This window comes from Chiloscyllium plagiosum, unplaced genomic scaffold, assembly GCF_037043375.1.
Source record: "Chiloscyllium plagiosum isolate Xiang-an unplaced genomic scaffold, Cpla_swu_hap1 HiC_scaffold_11, whole genome shotgun sequence".
Lineage (NCBI taxonomy): Eukaryota > Metazoa > Chordata > Chondrichthyes > Orectolobiformes > Hemiscylliidae > Chiloscyllium > Chiloscyllium plagiosum.
Genome location: NW_028270149.1, coordinates 66,769,170 through 66,788,614, shown reverse-complemented (window position 1 = coordinate 66,788,614; position 19,445 = coordinate 66,769,170).

The following is a 19,445-nucleotide window of genomic DNA, read 5'->3' as shown; positions in this document are numbered from 1 at the left end:
TAGGAACTGAGTGGAGAAAGTTTCGAGTGAACTCCTGGTGAAGAATGTCTCTGTATCAAGTTAATAGTTTAAAAAAAATGGTCATTTTGTACTAGTTTGGTATCTCGTCCTTGTCTGTTGAAAGCATCCAGAACTTGTGTCATGTTATTCATATTCGGTGATGGTAACTATTCTGTGAATCATTTACAAAGGGTCCCAGCCAGTGCTGATAAAGGAGGGAGAGTGAAAGGCCTTCAAGTTGGCAGACTGCATTTCAGAATATTGTCAACCAACTCACTGTTTCCAAACAATTAAAGGGAACTGCACAGAACAATACACATTCTGCAGAAGAATCATCTGTCTCTCCACAGATGCCAGCAGACCTGCTGAGTTTCTCTCGTACTTTTTGTTTTTATTTCAGATCTACAGTATTTCACTTTTATTATACTAATGAAAAAAAACATTTCTCTGTTCCTGAGCCTTTAGACCAGGGCCTTGACCAACCACACACTGGATCAGTTGGAATCGCCTTTTTAAGAGATGCCAGACTATCTCTGGACATGTTCAGAAACCTGACAAGTATCAGGTTGGTGTACTGCTGTAAGCAAACAGCAGCCATGTCAACTATTTTCTGACTTAGCCAAGGGATTGAAAAAATCTCCACCAAATATGAAGACCTCATTCAGGCCTTTGATTCTTATTTTATTGTAATGATGCAGTCTTATATTAGACCAGATAAAGTTTGATTGACTCAGTCAGGATCAAGGGGAAACTATTGATTCTTTGATAAATGACTTGTGCCACCTTCCCAAAAGTTACCAAGAAGGAGCACTAAGAGATGAGCTAAGAGACCGTATTTCAGTGCAGGGGCTAGATAAGGATGTATCAGGAATCTAGCAATTCAAAATGATTATAAGTTGTCAAAATCAGTGCTATTTGTTAGATAGACTGAATTCACTTGTCATACTGTGGTGTCCTGTAGATTGGGGCAACGAAGCATAGATTGGGTGATTGTCCAACAGAACACCTATATTCTGCCTGCAAAAATGACCCTGAGCTTTCAGTTGCCTGTGATTAGTATACATCTTTCTATAACATCTCAGAATCTACATCTGTAATTATCTTAAAGAATCTTAATTAAAACCTACTTGTCATATGATAACTGATTCAAAAAAGACTTAAAAGAAATAACTAATTGGGATAAAATGTTCTTATCTTTCGGATAGCAAAGAAGGCTGAACATTCAATCTTATTGAGGAACAGACTGCTATTGTCCTTTGTGCTGAGAACGCAGTAAACAAATGTTTTTCACACTTTACAATCTCTGTTAAACACATACTGCAAAGCTTGTTGGGCTATCATTGGCCATTTTTGCTGTATTGTTATGGGACAGTCCTAACAAATGATATATTTTCAAGTCAGGATGGTGAGTGGTTTGGAGGGCAACTTGAAGGTGGTGGTCGTCCCATTTATCTGCTGCTCTTGTCCTTCTAGATGAAAGAAGTTTGCAAGGTGTGTCTGAGGATCTTTGGTGAATTTTTCCAGTGCATCTTGTAGACAGGACATATTGCTGCTATTGAGTATTGGTGGTGGAGGGAGTGGATGCCCGTAAATGTAGTGCCAATCAAGCAGGCTGCTTTGTCCTGGATGGTGTCAAGCTTGGAGTGTTGTTGGGACTTCACTCATCCAGGTAAGTGAGAATATTCCACCACACTCCTGATTGTGCCTTTGTAGATGTATGGGGAGTTACGAGGTGTGTTACTTGCTGCAGTATTTCGAGTCTCTGACCTGCTCTTGTAGCCACTGTGTTTATGTTGAATTTCTGGTTAATGATAGCCCCCAAGACAGTGGAGGATTCAGAGATGGTAACACCATTGAATATCAAGGGGCAGACATTAGATTGTCTCTTATTGGTGGTGGTCATAGCCTGGTATTTGTGTGTTACTTGCCATTTGTCAGCCCAAGCCTGGACATTGTCCAGATCTTGTTGCATTTGGACACAGACCTCTTCAGTATCTGCGGAGTTGTGAATAGTACTAAACATTGCGCAATCATCAGCGAATATCCCCACTTCAGACCATGTGATGGAGGGATGGTCATTGATGAAGTAGCTGAAGATGATTTGGTCTATGACACTACCCTGAGGAACTCCTGCAGAGATGTCCTGGAGCTGAGGTGACTGACCTCCAACAACCACGACCACCTTCCTATGTGTTAGGTATGAGTGTAACCACTAGAGAGTTTGCCCCTGCATTCACATTGATTCCAATTTTGCTCAGGCTCCTTGATGCCACACTGGGTTGAATACAGCCTTGATGTCAAGGGTTGTTACTTTCACCTCGCCTCTAGAGTTCAGCACTTCTGTCCTTGTTTGAACCAAGGCTGTAATGAGGTCAGGAGCTGAGTGGCCCTAGTGGAAGCCAAACTGGGCATCACTAAGCAGGTTACTGCTGAGCAGGTGCTGCTTGATGGCACTTTTCGCCACTTTATTGATGATCGAGAGTAGATTGATAAAATGGTAATTGGCCAGCTTGGATTTGTCTTGCTATTTATGTACAGGACATCCTTGGGCAATTTTCCACCTTGTTGAGTGGATGCCAGTGTTGTAATTGTTACTGGAACAGCTTGGCTAGGGGAGCAGCAATTTTGGGAGCACAAGTCTTCAGTACTATTGCTGGAATGTTGTCAGGGCCCACAGCCTTTGCAGTATCCAGTGTCTCTAACGATTTTTTGATATCACATGGAGTGAATCAAATTGGTTGAAGACTGGTATCTGTAATGCTGAGGACCATTGGAGGAAGCCGAGATGGATCATCCACTTAGCCCTCCGGGTGAAGATTGCTGTGAAAGCTTCAGCCTTGTTTTTTGCACTGATGTGCAGGTTCTTCCATCATTGAGGATGGAGACATTTGTAGAACCTCCTCCACCAGTGAGTCATTTAATTGTCCACCACCATTCACGACTGGATGTGGCAGGACTGCAGAGCTTAGGTCTGATCTGTTGGATTTGGAATGCTTAGCTCTGTCTATCACTTACTGCTTACTCTGGCATGCAATTTGTCCTGTATGGTGGCTTCATCAGGTTGATATCTCATCTTGAGGTCAAGAGTCAACAGACATTTATTACAGCTCTCAGGTACTTCATTGTCAAAGCCAATAATAAGATATTCAATACAAAATGTAGCATCCTTTCATAAAATTGCCATGCTTCAAATGAGAACATAAGATGGTGGAACAAATGTTGGATTCATCCCAATGAGGATGCTGTGCTATTCAGTGAGATTGTGGCTGATCAGATAGTCCTCAAGTCCACTTGTCTCCCTTATCTACATAATCTTTGATGCTCTTAGTTATTAAAAAACTGTCTTCCTCAGCCTTAAATACCCAGCCATCAGTTAAAATAGAGCCTGAGTCTTTTTATACCTTCAAGCCACAGTCTTGATGATGATTTCAGTAGCATATTTCTTAAAGGTGTATTAAATACTGACTATGTGACATAAACACACAGAGAGTGTTTCAATGGAAGGATGAAGTGTTCCAGAAAAGACAAATGGGAGGCTAAATCATAGCTGCAAGAGGGGAGTCAGGAAAATGAGATTGCAAATGGGGAAAAGTTACAAGGTAGGAGAGGTATGCTTCAAAAAGAGAACAACTTTAAATCTATCAAAAAAAAAGCCAGCTAGGAGCTAAGAAAAAGTGAAATAATTGAATTAGTTAACTCCTTGTAAATAAATGTGGAATCTCTAGCTTAAGACTGCATAAGTTCAGGACTTACTATATGGAGAAAAATTATAGTGAAGGCTATTTTTAACAAGTGTTGTTTAACTGTTTAAAGTCTGAGATTGCGATCTGAGAAAGACTAGTCAGGATATTAGCTGCCTGGTTAAAACGGTCCATCTTTGTGTGGATATGATGGAAACATATTGGCTGTGAACTCCTCAGTCTGCTGAAAGTATGTTTGAGATAATGAGTTCTGACTGGAGAAATACCAGTTATTTTGAAACTCTTTGCTAGCTTATGCCCATTGTCTTGTGTCATTGTAAATACTGTGTCAGCTAGGAAATTAATATTTTCCTTGTGCATTGTGGCTTTACAGTTTAAAGCATTAATTATTGAGGATATTGATAACTCTACTAATTTTTGTTTCTACTTGAGTCTTGAAGCTCTTGAATAGAAGAAAGTAGTTCATAAGAAAATCTCAAGAAGACCAAAGAAAGATTATTTTGACTTCTTGTTAGAACATCAAAAACTGTATGGATGTCTTGATGAAATCATCTGGGTCACTTATTCTTATTAACATTATATTCCATTCAAAATTCCCAACCAGGTTGAATATGAAGTCCTAAGTATGTAATAATCTGACAGAATTAACATTTTTCCTGTTCCAATATGTCCATTTCACTGATCAGAAATTCTATTCTACTCTTTCAGAAGGGTTTAAACCCAGCACACGTGAATTCTCTGGGAGATCACAAGTGCTACTACCCTGCATTACACCAGTGTGCAAATTCTAGCAGGAAACTATCATCAAAATAAGCACACCCTTACAATCAGTGGCACAGTGTTACAACACACAGCATGCTGGGCTTGCAATGCAACATCTGTAATTTAGTATGTACGAAAATCCAGGTTGTACTTTCTAGATTGGAGACAATGCTGAAAATATGGCACGTGAGAATATTAGTTTTTATTCACTGTTATACATTGGTTTGAAATCCTGATCAACAAATTGTTCTGACTCATTTAGAATTTTTCAACAGAACTTGACAGGACGATAAGAGCAAAGTTGCTTTAACGCATGAACTAGTGAATTTCACCTTGTTGTAAATTAAAGTAATGCATTATATTGGTTATTGCCTAAAATCCAATCTTTTTCTTATTTGGAACCCCCCAATGATTCTCCTCTGGGTTTGTATTTGTCTTTTTTTAGCTGTTAACGAAGCAGCTGAATAAATTAAATTGTAACGTCAGAATTGTCAACAAAAACCAGCGTGGTCAGAATTAATTCTCAGGGTGGCATAGTGAAAGTGTTTTTTTTTGTGAGAGTTGGATAGAAGAGGCCCTGCAGCTGTTTAGTGAAAGGCTCATTTTCTCATTGTTTCAAAGAAGGGTCAACAACACCCTGCAGCTCACATCATGTGAACCCATACAAAACCATAATCTGTGACTGAAGCGATAGTGACCTTTGTTTTACATTAAAGGTGACATAAAATTGAACAGATCATGCCTCTATTCTGTGAAGTATTTCCATTCTTGTAGGTAATTTGCAGAAGATTAGGAACAATATTGCAGCAAAGAAAATGAAGAAGAGGCAAAAACAAGAGATGACTGGGAAAACTCAGTGGGTCTGGCAGCATCTGTGGAGAGAAATCAGAGTTAGTATTTTGGGTCCTGAGATGCTTCCATAAAACTAATGGTAGCTGGAAAAGGTTGTTTTTTTTAAATACAGAAGATAGGGTGGGGGTAGGGGTAAGGATTAGACTATAGGTACAGAAAGAGCCCAAAGAGGGTGAAGAATGGTTGGACAAAGAAGTAGATAATGATCAGCCTGGGAAATGAATTGTTCTTTTAGGTTTAGGTTTGATTGTCACGTGTACTCAAGCTCAGGAGTACCATGAAGAGTGTATAGTGTCTCCATTCCTGATGCATTCATAGGTCCAAAAGTTCCTAAGTACACAATCTTAGGTACAACAATACAAAAGTAATGAGTTTTTTAAAAAAGTTCATCACTACAGTTCCTTTTAGTATGAAGTAACAACATTAAGAAATAAAAGTTAGAAGCTAAACGTTATAGTCTGTCCTTAATCCATGGGCCTAGAGTCCGTCCATGCTGGGCTTTCCCCGTGAGGGCTCACTCTTTCCCAAACCTCCCATCCCCCCATGCTGGGTGAACTACTGCCCAGGCCTGCTAGCCACTTTGCCAGCCACTGCTTCCTTGTTGATCGATGCTTTGCTTGCCAAACACTTCACCGCTGACCACCATTGTAGCCTGTGCTGGGCCCCAGTTGCTGCCATCCTTCACTGCTGCCAATCCTCCATGACTGAGCTGTCTCCAGAAGGTCAGTTAAAATGCACCGAAAAGCTGGAAAGAAGAGGGGCAAAAATATTGAGAAAAGATGACAACAAAGAAAAACAGATAGAATGGACGAGATCCAGGATCAAGAGCCCATATGCTGCATACAGCGGCTGTACAGGATATTGCTTAGGCTACTTTTAGAATATTGTGTGCAATTCTGATCTCCCTCCTATTGGCAGGATGTTGTGAAACTTGAAAGGGTTCAGAAAAGATTTACAAGGATGATAACAGGTTTGGAGGATTTGAGCTATAAGGAGAGGCTGAGTAGGCTGGGTCTGTTTTCCCTGAGCTTTGGAGGATGAGAGGTGACCTTATAGAGGTTTATAAAATCATGAAGGGCATGAATAGGATAAATAGACAAGATCTTTTCCCTCTGGTGTGGGAGTCAAAATTAGGGGACATAGACTTAAAGTGAGAGGGGATAGATTTAAAAGGGACCTAACGGGCAACTTTTTCACACAGAGTGTGGTGCAAATATAGAATGAGCAGCCAGAGGAAGTGGTGGAGGCAGGTACAAATACAAAATTTAAAAGGCATCTGGATGAGTATATGAATAGGAAGGATTTAGAGAGATATGGGCCAAATGGTGGCAAATAGAACGAGATTAGTTTAAGATATCTGGTCAGCATGGACAAGTTGGGCTAAATGGTCTATTTTTATGTACATTCTATGTCTCTATGACTCTCTTCTGCTGCTGCCATTTTGGAAAATCTGTCTTCTAATGGGGATAATTACCGGCTAACAATTGGTTGTGTATGATAGCAGATGTGATAACAAGGCCTGGTGTGTGGTGTTTGGGGTAAGGACATGGACAAGATGCCTCAAGCCCTAAAACTGTTGACCTCAGTATTGAGTACAGAAGGCTGCAGGATCTCCAAGCAGAAAGTGAAGTGCTGTCCTTCCAGCTTGCACTGAGCTTTGTTGAAGCACTGCAGCATTCCTGAGAGAGATGTTGGCCAGTGAACAGGGTGGTGTGTTGAAGTGGCAGGCAACTGGAAGCTCAGTTGGAGAAGGGAATTGGTGTGACATCTTCTGAACCTTGGGGACTTGCTCTCAACAAAGGCAAAAATAGATGACAAAGATCCAAATCATCATTGCCACTAATTTTCCATCTTAATCTCTGGTCAATTGAGGGGGAGAGATTTTGAAACTAACATTATGAGTTGACTGAGAATCAGTAATCATTGCAGCCCTGCATGCTTCAGAGATGGGAACAACTTACAGACGACACCTCAAACACTGGGGAAGTACCAGCAGTGGTATCTTCACAGGGTTGTTTAAGTCTGCCAGCAATAGGACAGTCCAAAAGCAGCAATGTCTCTCCAATAGCAGCACTGAGGTGCTAATTGTTCAAACCAATTTTGCTGAGTGAATGTTGAACATATCCACACTCCGAGACACCAGCTTTACTGAGAACTTGGTCGTATAAGAGACTTCCAAGAGGACAGCAGAAACACCTTGCTTTTAGGGAGTGTCCCTGAAGCGGTCTAAGATCCCCATTGACTCATGGGACACTATGGCTTGTGACCAATCAAAATGGAGAAACTCATTTGAAAAGGCAGCAAACACATCAAAAATATTTTGGGAATATACAGTGGCATTGGAAAGTGTACACTAATCTCAAAACAACTCATACATCTAACCCATCAAGCACAACCTGCTCAATATGGGACATTATCTGCAGATCATGCATTGGACTTATCATTGAACCAAAGCAGAGGCAAGTCACCCTCACTCCCTACGACTGTCTAACAAGAACACTTCTGACCGTTTAACAAAACTCACCTTGATGATTGGTATTTTAGTCTAGCTGCATAATCCTTGTCGGAAGTTACAAAACACCAGGTTATAGTCCAACAGGTTTATTTGTAATCATAAGCTTTCAGAGCAGTGCACGGTTGTCAGGTGAACAAAGGAACAGCTGACAAAGGAGCAGCACTCTGAAAGCTTGTGATTTCAAATAAACCTGTTGGTCTATAATGTGGTGACTGTGACATCTGACTTTGTCCACCCCAGTCCAACACCAGCCCCACCACATCATGCATAATTCTGAAAAGTGTATTTAAGAAGACTTGGAGCCAGTGTTAATTTTACCTGTCCATGAGATTTCACCTTTAGAGAACATCTTTTCATTCTATCAAAATAAACATTAGTACAGGGCATTAGTTGTGAACAGGTGAATGTCACATTGATTGGCAAGGTTTTTGATACATAGCAAATACCTGTATGATTAGCTCAAAATACTAAATCCCAGTTCAATGCTATGTTTGTTCAGGCTTACAGGGAATTGGTTCAAGGTCATCAGAACTGAAGTTAGAGAAAAATACTGAAATCATGGTCAAATTTGATGCTTTATTTTCCTTATTGACTTCAAATTCCTTCCGATTTTTAAAAAAGGTAATATAGCATGTCATTAATTTCATTGAACACAGGCTTGTTATTTCCTTGAATGTTACGTGAACAATTATCTTCTAAGCCAACGTAATTGGTTTTGCAAATGGCAAAAGGAGGCTTTTTCTATTAAGAGATAACATCTTGTTCAGACTTCCAACAAAGCCTGCAGTATCTATGCTCTAAGAAAATCATTAGCTTCCGGCAGGTTAAAGACAGAAAATAAAAGGCTGACACATCTTTGCAATAATGTTTAATATGTGTTCATCTGTGTTTTCAAAGGTCTCATTGTCTGTTTTTTGGGATACAAATGTCTGTTGAGGAGACAGAATCTGATAAAATCAACAGATTCCATTAAGATAGTACAACAGGAAGAATATTTCTAATTATTACACCTGTTTAGCTCAGAGCAATAAGTACAATTTCTGCATGCATATTGATTATTATGATACATGGTTTCATTGTACTGTTGAGAAAGAACTCCAACTCTATTTGTTGTAACCCTGTAATTATTTTACATGCGAAGCAAGCTTTATCTGCTTTCATGCATTAGACTATCCAATCATAATATAATGTCGACTAAATGAGTTTCTTAGTGATTTTTAGGTGGGTGAAAGCCATCACTGGGGCTAATTATCATAGTGTAAAACATAGTGGATTGTTTTTAAATCAAATAATGAAAGAAATATGACGTAGGGAAGAACATTCTTTACGTTCCAATAACTATCACATTCTGGGAAAAGTGAACCAAGGGTAATTAATTAAAATGTGATCTCATTTCCCTGAGAAACAGAATTCCCCAATATCTTTGTGGAAAGTTGAATCCAGCTGGTATGGTTTGAATCAACTTGAAGCTTTTGTCAGGGCTAAGATCTTTCAGCTTTTAGCAATAGTCCAAATTATACTTGATGCTGAATAGTGGAAGGATATGGTTTATACCCAATATTTTCCTTTAATAATCATTTTTGCAGGCACATATCTAAATTATTGTGCTTTCTTTGAATTTTCTCATTTGCTTTTATATGTTGTGGTTCTGTTCGCCGAGCTGGGAAGTTGTGTTGCAGACATTTCGTCCCCTGTCTAGGTGACATCCTCAGTGCTTGGGAGCCTCCTGTGAAGCGCTTCTGTGATGTTTCCTCCGGCATTTATAGTGATTTGTCTCTGCCGCTTCCGGTTGTCAGTTCCTGCTGTCCGTTGCAGTGGTCGGTATATTGGGTCCAGGTCGATGTGCTTATTGATTGAATCTGTGGATGAGTGCCATGCCTCTAGGAATACCCTGGCTGTTCTCTGTTTGGCTTGTCCTATAATAGTAGTGTTGTCCCAGTTGAACTCATGTTGCTTGTCATCTGCGTGTGTGGCTATTAAGCTGGTCGTGTCGTTTCGTGGCTAATTGGTGTTCATGGATGCGGATCGTTAGCTGTCTTCCTGTTTGTCCTATGTAGTGTTTTGTGCAGTCCTTGCATGGGTTTTTGTACACTACATTTTTCTTGCTCATGCTGGGTATCGGGTCCTTCGTTTTGGTGAGTTGTTGTCTGAGAGTGGCTGTTGGTTTGTGTGCTGTTATGAGTCCTAGTGGTCGCAGTAGTCTGGCTGTCAGTTTGGAAATGCTCTTGATGTATGGTAGAGTGGTTAGTCCTTTGGGTTGCGGCATGTCCTTGTTCCGTTGTTCCGGAATGAGGACATGCTGCAACCCAAAGGACTAGCCACACTACCATACATCAAGAGCATTTCCAAACTGACAGCCAGACTACTGCGACCACTAGGACTCATAACAGCACACAAACCAACAGCCACTCTCAGACAACAACTCACCAAAACGAAGGACCCGATACCCAGCAGGAGCAAAACCAATGTAGTGTACAAAAACCCTTGCAAGGACTGCACAAAACACTACATAGGACAAACAGGACGACAGCTAACAATCCGCATCCATGAACACCAATTAGCCACGAAATGATACGACCAGCTATCCTTAGTAGCCACACACGCAGATGACAAGCAACATGAGTTCGACTGGGACAACACTACTATTATAGGACAAGCCAAACAGAGAACAGCCAGGGAATTCCTAGAGGCATGGCACTCATCCACAGATTCAATCAATAAGCACATCGACCTGGACCCAATACACCGACCACTGGAACGGACAGCTGGAACTGACAACCGGAAGCGGCAGAGACAAACCACTATAAATGCTGGAGGAAAGATCACAGAAGCGCTTCACAGGAGGCTCCCAAGTACTGAGGATGTCACCTAGACAGGGGACGAAATGTCTGCAACACAAATTCCCAGCTCGGCGAACAGAACCACAACAACGAGCCCCTGAGCTACAAATCTTCTCACAAACTTTGCTTTTATATTGCATCTGTTCACAGATTTCCAGCCATCTATTTTGCTTAGGCAGTTTGTTTTGACAACTTGATCAACATTTTTTTGATTTATAAAGAAACTACATTCCTGGATTGAAAATACTTTTTAAGATGATATTTCTGCCATTTTGTGTAATTTTATCTTCAATGCTCACAACAATAATTATCAGAATAGAGGGGAAGTAATGTAATACCGAATGTACTGTGAGAAAAAAAATAATCCCAGCTCAGGTGTCTGTGTGGAGTTTGCACATTCTCTCTGTATCTGCTTGGGTTTCCTCCGGATGCTCCGGGTTCACAGTCAAAAGATGTGCAAGTCAGGTGGATTGACCATGCTAAAATGCCCATAGTGCTGGTGCATTAGTCATGGGGAAATGGCTCTGGGTGGGTTACGCTTCAGAGAGTCCGTGTGGATTTGTTGGGCTGAATGGCCTGTTTCCACACTGTAGATTTTCTAATCTAATCTAACAAGATTACAATGTGATTAAACATTCAGAAAAAACAAAATTGAAGTGCTTATCCTTGGCATTTAAAGCTCGATACAAAATTTCAACTTCCTGCTTGTTTAGTAATTATTCTGTGAAGGTCTTCAACTTTGCTTTCTCCAAAATAATCACTAGGGGTAGCTGTATGCACATTTTCTTTTCATTGTGCTTGGTTAGCAAGAAGTTAGTTAAAGCAAAACCCTGCAACATATTGTCCCAAAATAGCATGACATATTTGCTCCCAGTTTGAAATATTGTTTCATCACTTTTAATCTTAAAAGGCATAAACTACAATAAAGGAGACATGAGGAACATCTCCACCCTTTCTCATGTTTCCAAATTCAAGCAGCCTCAAAACCAAAGGTTGTAAAAGTTTTTAAAAATGTAGAGAGAATGTTATATTGAAGTTAATTCAATATAATATATTTTTTAAAGTAAAGTGACTCATGTCGACCTTAAACAAAAATGATTGACCAGTTATATCGAATAACCTGTTCCATGCTGTGAATTCTGCGCATAATTGGCAAATTCATCTTCATGAATGGAAGTGCATACCTCCATGATATAGTCTCTGAATTGTACTTGTTAAATATTTGCTACATTTAATGTACTGTATGGGTTGTCTGAACTGAGTAAAACTAAATTTTAAAATGAATATATTATTGCACGAGCAGTATATTGTAGGATCCTGGATGCCACTGACAGCCTGCAACTTAGTTGCTGTTTGGAGTTGTTATCATTACTTATAATGGTTCGTGCATTGCTCAGTGTTTTTTCTCACCTAAATGAGGAGTTAGGCTTGATGTTTGGTGGAGCCTCTGAATACTGTCATGACCTCTGCAGAAATCCTGTTTTTGTGCCTATTCAGAACTTCGGCCAAAGTTGAAACATTTGAGTGCCCCAGTTACAAAGGCAGCAGCACCAAATATATATCAGTCCATCGTTAACAGTAGCTGACATCAGGAAAAATTATCATGTGATATCTTTCTTGGCATTTTACTTGAGTTGGATGATGATTTATTTTATCATTCTTAACAGTCGTTTGTGCCATTTCTCTCTTCATCCAATCAAATTGCTTTGGCTCATAAAGTCCTGGATGTAGAAAGCCTTCCATAAATCTTTCTGCCAATCTACCTCTCTATGTTTTTAAGATATACCTTAAAACTAATGTCTTTGACCAAGAATTTGATTGTCTTCTTGTACATCAGTTTGTTGGCCTCAGCGGTGATTTATTGTGTGAGAAACACTCCTGAGAAGTACTTTGAGATGCTTCACCATGTGTAGGTGCTACATGAATGAAAATTGCTACATCTTTCGCTCAGCCGACTTATGCCTGAAATGTCGACTCTCCTGCTCCTCAGATTCTGCCTGACCTGCTGTGCGTTTCCAGCACCACTCTAATCTAGACTCTGATTTCCAGCATCTGCAGTCCTCACTTTGTCCCAGCCCCAGTAATTGACCTGGCTTTCACATTTCTACATCCCTTCAGTTCAAGATCCTACCAAATCACTTAGAAAATCACAGACCTGAGATTGCAGGTGTAGGAAATCATCCCTCATGTGATGCATGTGTATCTTCTCTCCAAAGGGAAAAAAAAATGCTCTTTGAGTTTTTACAGCATGGATAAAAGGCCCTTTGGCCCAACCTGTCCAAACATACAGGCCCTTTAGGAAGGTTCAGCCTAAACTGGAGTATTAAGTTTAATACCAGGCACTACATTTTAGAAAGGAGAGGAAGATGTTAAAACATTTGCAGAAAGGGTTTATTTGAGTGGTTTTAGGGTCGAGAAATTTCAGCCACATGAATAGATTAGGAGCTGTTTTGCATAGATTACAACAGCAATTTGAGAGGAGAATTGATAGACATGTTCAAAAATCAGAAGGGGCTGAGTAAATTGGAAGAACGTTTTTCCATTGGCTGAAGTGTCAAGAACCCGAGGTCACGGTCTCCAAGTGAACGACTGAACCAAGGGTATCTCGAGGATAATGTTTTATTCAATCAGTAACTAGCAAGTGACATGGACTGATTAGGAGTGAGGAGGAAGAGAATTCAATTGTAGCTTTCAAAAGAGAATTGGATAATGATTTGAAGAAGTGGGGGATAAGCTGCAGTTATACTGAGAAAGGGCAAGTCAGTGGAATAAGCTGAATTGTTTTTGCAGAGAGCTTGAATGGCCACAGAGAAATGAATGGCCTCCTGTGCTGTAATTTTTTAAAAAATAATGATTCTTTGAAAATGAGAAAATTCTAAATGACCTGTCACCTTCTTTCACTCATAAAATATTAGGCAATTGCAGTTTTATTTAAGATCAATAACTGAAGCATTATGCTTCACAAAAATATCTGGTAAATTTTGGAAAATATTCTTCCAGTTAACTGTAACAGTGGATGTTACATGGTGAAGACGTATGAGCCACACAACCATAGAATCCCTATGGTGTGGAAACAGGCCTTTCAGCCCAACAAGTCCACACCGACCATCTGAAGACTATCCCACCCAGACTCAGTTCCCTACCCTATTGCTCTACATTTAGCCCTGACAAATCACCTAATCTACACATCCCTGAACATTATGGATAATTTAGCTTCACCAATTCATCTAACCTGCACATCTTTGAACTGTGGGAAAAAGCAATGTTTTCTTTAAAACTGGACCAAGCAGTCAGCTCAACGTTAAATATTATTGTTTGGAGAACTTCACTCGATTGAAATAAAGCTCTGACCTACATCATGGGATTAATAATCTATGTCATGGGATTGGAATAGGACGAATAATTAGAAAAAAAATGAAGCCATCGTTTCATTATGATGGTTCATTTTTTTCTTAAGGAGGGAGGTGTCCTCCAGGATTATTGTCCAACAGGAAATCATATGTAGATTTTTCAAAATTTGGTAGTTATTATCTTAGATTTTTTTTTGGAATGAATTGTTAATCTGATTTTTTTAAATTCACTTAGACGGTTAATGTCTGGAGATCAGGTAATCTCATGGGCGGCAATGGCCATATTTCTAAATAATGTCCATTCAGTGGATAGGTTGTCCAATCATTATATTGAGAGGAACTTGTGATTGATTACAATAAATCAAGAAAACTAAAAAAAAAGTTTTACTCATTACAACTTGACTGAACGTGTAATGTTTGTTGGCTACACAATTCTTGCAGTTATAAATGAGATATAGCTATTTGATTACACCAATGGCTGGCCACTCCTTTCATTTCTGTAGCAGTTGGTCAAAAAATGATGTTGCTGAAAAATAAAAAAGTTGAACTGATATGGGTAAAACCTCAATAATGGGTGGTATGGAAATGCATTAACAGAAGGACGTTGGCTCTGTTGCAGAGAACAATAACCAAAGAGGGGGATAAAAAAGGACACAGTGGGACAGCAGAATATTAAAAACAAAAGTGAAGAGGTTAGCGATTGTTGAGAATAGAAAATTTGGTTCAGAAATCCTGGACAGCGTAGTCAACCTACAAATACGAGCAGTCCTTCATTCGCCATCGAATATGGGTATTAAGGCTGGAAAAGAGTTGTTCCATTGTATAAGAAGCTGTGTGTTTCATTTGACTGCCATGCAATAAAGTTGATTTTGAATGCTTGATTGAATTATATGGTTTATTTAAGTATGTGAGAATATTTGCATTCACAATACATATTCCTTTCAGTTTTTATATCCCTCCATAAGGGCCTTTGGGTTTCCGCCAATCTCCTTCCGGAGGCAGGTGCTGTTATCTCAGCTTCAGACACCTCACCACCTACCATCAGTGGTGCTGTGTGATTAGTCTCACATCATGTTAATATAATGGCAAAAGACAGCTCTCCAGTTTTCACATATCAAAGTAAAAGCATTTTACTTCAGTGCGTATTTTTAATGAACTGCTGTGCTTACAAGTGGAAGCCTTATACGTGTGGCTGATGAAACATTGGAACATTTACTGCCAACATTCCCACCCTCAGCTGTGCATATATTCACTTGTTCATGGGTAAAAATGTCATGACAATGAATAAAAAATATTTTATATTTAATTATTAAAACTGTATAATTTTTTAATATACAGACGGTCTGGTATTATTGAAGCCCCAGTTAAAGTTTGCTTGGTGCAGTCTTCAGCCCTACATCAGGGTTGAATGGGTGTTAACATAATATGGGGTTACATAAGCATGGATAATGGTGAGATGGCGGGGGGGGGGGCACTTCTGCATTGGATATCAATGTTCCACCTCAGTACCTGTTGCATCTTGATGAAGGTGCCATACCATCTGAATGACCACCAGATGTCAGTGTAAAGGGAGTTCTCCACTCCCTGCTAACTTCTCCCCCACACCACTTGAGCCCAACAAATGACAACAGACTGTATTCATCCCAGAACTTCGACCGACATGATTGACCAGACTCCTGAGATTTATTATATCAGTTGCTCCCAATGCTCCCTCTACATTGGGGAGACTGGGCTCCTCCTAGCAGAGCGCTTTAGGGAACATCTCCTGGACACCTGCACCAATCAACCACATCGCCCTGTGGCCCAACATTTCAACTCCCCCTCCCACTCTGCCGAGGACATGGAGGTCCTGGGCCTCCTTCACCGCCGCTCCCTCACCACCAGACGCCTGGAGGAAGAACGTCTCATCTTCCGCCTCGGAACACTTCAACCCCAGGGCATCAATGTGTACTTCAACAGCTTCCTCATTTCCCCTTCCCCCACCTCACTCTAGTTCCAAACTTCCAGCTTAGCACTGTCCCCATGACTTGTCCTACCTGCCTATCTTCTTTTCCACCTATCCACTCCACCCTCCTCCCTGACCTATCACCTTCATCCCCTCCCCCACTCACCTATTGTACTCTATGCTACTTTCTCCCCACCCCCACCCTCCTCTAGCTTATCTCTCCACCCTTCAGGCTCTCTGCCTTTATTCCTGATGAAGGGCTTTAGCCCGAAACATCGATTTTACTGCTCCTCGGATGCTGCCTGAACTGCTGTGCTCTTCCAGCACCACTAATCCAGAATCCTGAGATTATGTGTACACCTCCCTGAGTTATATGTTTTCCCCTGACTGCTGGTGCTTGCCCTTCAGGACTGACCACTGAACAACCCCTGGACTGTACTGGAATAGATCCCCTGACTGTGAGCCTCCTGATTGGGTTTGGGCTGTGGCCTGTGGCCCCTGACTGAGGGTTTGGGATCCCTTGAACAACAGAAGAGAGCTGACATGGCCATTTTTTGATTGACATTTGTGTATCGTTCACAAAGCTGTTTCCCGACCCCCCCCCATCCCTACCCATGATAATGTAATATTGATAAGCATGACATCCCGCCTGTCTTTGTGCCTGCATTAAACACCCTCTTTAAAATGGCGGCCTTTTGTCTTGAATGCCAGTATGCTAAGAGAATAGCAAGACTTGGCATGGATGGTGTGAGCATGCAGCTATGCACAAAATAAATGAGTGCTAAGAGTGCAAGCAAGTGTGAGCTGAGTACCTGTTGCTGTGTGCAAAATGTTCCTGCTGCAGCCAACTTAATGCTTATTGCAGGTGCACCCCGGATTCCAAGTCTGTACTTCAAGAGCACACAGCCTGTGTATCAGAGAGATGCCGATATAGTCATGGTGCATTCACAGATGCTGGATGCCAAAGGTCGTAGGCGAAGGGTGTGCATGTGACTGGATTTTTCCCTGAGCTGTTACTACCCAGTGACCAGCATGAAGGTAATTTTGAGCAAACAGAGAATCCACCAGGTGTTCACTTTAGCTTCCTTCATAAGTTTTCACAACATTTTGCTTGTTTCATATGTTTTGGTAAGAAGGAAAATTGAAGTGGGTTGTGCTGTCAGCAAAGCATTGACTATCAGTCAATTGGCATCTTGCATTGCCTAGTGAGAATCTTGTACTGCTGGTTGTGAAAAACACAAAAGATAGAGAGATGAGTTTAATGCTGAGATGGACCTCATCAAACCAGACATCTTGCCTGATTCTGTCACACATAACCCGTCACTCGAACCCCAATCAGATTCCATCCTGGTATCATGATCGCTGCACAATGGTTTTAGCCTTACACATGGAATTTGCTCAAACTTAAGAGTTTCTTTATGCATTGGTTACATTTGGCATAACACGGTACTTGGGCTGCAATGTAAACTGGATGACATATAATTGATATATTTTATCTCTCATCATTTTTGTTTCTTTCTCCAGAGGAGAGGACATTACTGTGTTGGGTAAATTCAATGTTTCTGTATTTCTAATGTGGTGTTTTGAATGGTTAAAGAAAGGTTGCGGATATCTTCATAAAGAAGTAAGACTTGCATTTATGTAGCACCTTTCATGATCACTGAACATCCCAAAGCACCTTCACCTACTTAATAACTTTCTGTTGAACTGTGGTCGTTGTTGAAATGTAGCAATAGCCAATTTGTGTGCTGCAAGTTCCCATAAACTCCAATGATGTAACAGATGAGAATGGTTTTTGTGACATTGATTGAAAAACCAATATTAGCTAGGTCAGCAGGGATATCTTGTTTGTTCTTTTAAAGCGTGCAACAGGACCTTTTACATCCACCATGAGATGGCGGTCAAAGCCTCATTTTAAAGCTTTATCCAAAAGGCAGCACCTCCAATCGTGCAGGACTCGGTTTCTCATTGGGAAGATCATTTTTGTTCTTAAACCTTGGATTGGGATTTGGAGCCTTTCATATTCACATTGAAGACAAGTGCGCTGCCCACTGAGGCACAGCTGACATAGGTCACTTTAAAATAGCAGGTGGATTCTGCAAACTACACTCACATTAACTTAAGGCATTGACACCAGCAGTAGTCAGAAAATGTTTACTTTTCTACTTTGTTCATTCGTTAAATATAATTTACCTGATAAGTATAACTTTATTTAGTGTGTTCACTTCAAAAGTTTTGATGCTGGTAAATTAAATTAATGTAATAAGCTTAGTGATTTTTCAAATGTACAATATCACACATTCATTGTTTTAATTGAACTAGATATAAAAAAAAACAAATTGCTACTCAAATTCTTCCACTTTAAGGGAACTTTCACATTAATTAAATGCATGTGTTTAAAAAAAAATGGGTGTAACCATAGTGTGAGAATCAGATATCTTGCTAAATCCACCTGAATGATTATGTGGGAAAGCAATCATGTAAAACCAATCTTTTGTATGAACAAACAAGCCATACTGCAATTTGAATAATTATAGGTGGCTTTTGGGAAGTTACCAAAATATTAAGATAATGAAAATTAATTTTAAGAGCCTTTTATCTTTAATGCTTAATAGATTCCTTAGAATATATTTTGACATGAACTGAGATTCTATTTATAAAACTGTCTAACTTCCTGCTAAAAGTAAATTGATTTGATTAGGCAACTTAAAGAGGTTTGCAAATAATAATGCACAGTTTGTGCAAATAAGAAGGTGAAGGCTTTAAGGTAAATAGACATTGGTACTTTCCTTGTGCTAATTTGAATCAATTAAGCAGAGCTCTTTTCAGCAGTTTGTTTTACTATAAGTGACTAATTTACCTACCATTTTGTTTCATTTGGGTAATTGAATATCCAATGAAGATTAAAAGATGAGCTTCAAAATAAATCCCTTGTTTGAACTTCTAGGAGGTGTGCTGATCATAAATGTCCTTTTTAAAATGCACAAAGCTCAGGTTATTTCTAACATGGATTGAAGGCTCTTTAAAGAGAGCATGTGAGTAAAAGAAATACTATGATATTTTGAAACAGCCTTGAGCTTCTGTTATTTGCTTTATTGACTATGGCTTATTTATCTGTTCCTTCTGTGGCGATGATGTTTAATCTTCTCATACCATCTGGGAAAGTATTTCTTTCCCTATTTCATGGACTGGTCAATGATTTTCAGTCATTGTTTTTGATTTAAGATGATCTGAAACTTGTATTGTCCAAACAGGAATCTGAAGCCTTGGCTAATTATTAACTTTTAGTGAAAATGTTGACTATACAGTCCCTGGTAGGTTTCTGGCTTTATAGCACATTTTTTCCCAGTACTCTTCAAAAAAGCAATGAAAAATTCAGAGTATCAAGAAAAGAATGATAAATTATTTAACAGCAGGAATTATTTAATCCTTTGGTGACCATGCTTTGTTTCTAAATTGAATGCACAATCCATTTGCTCC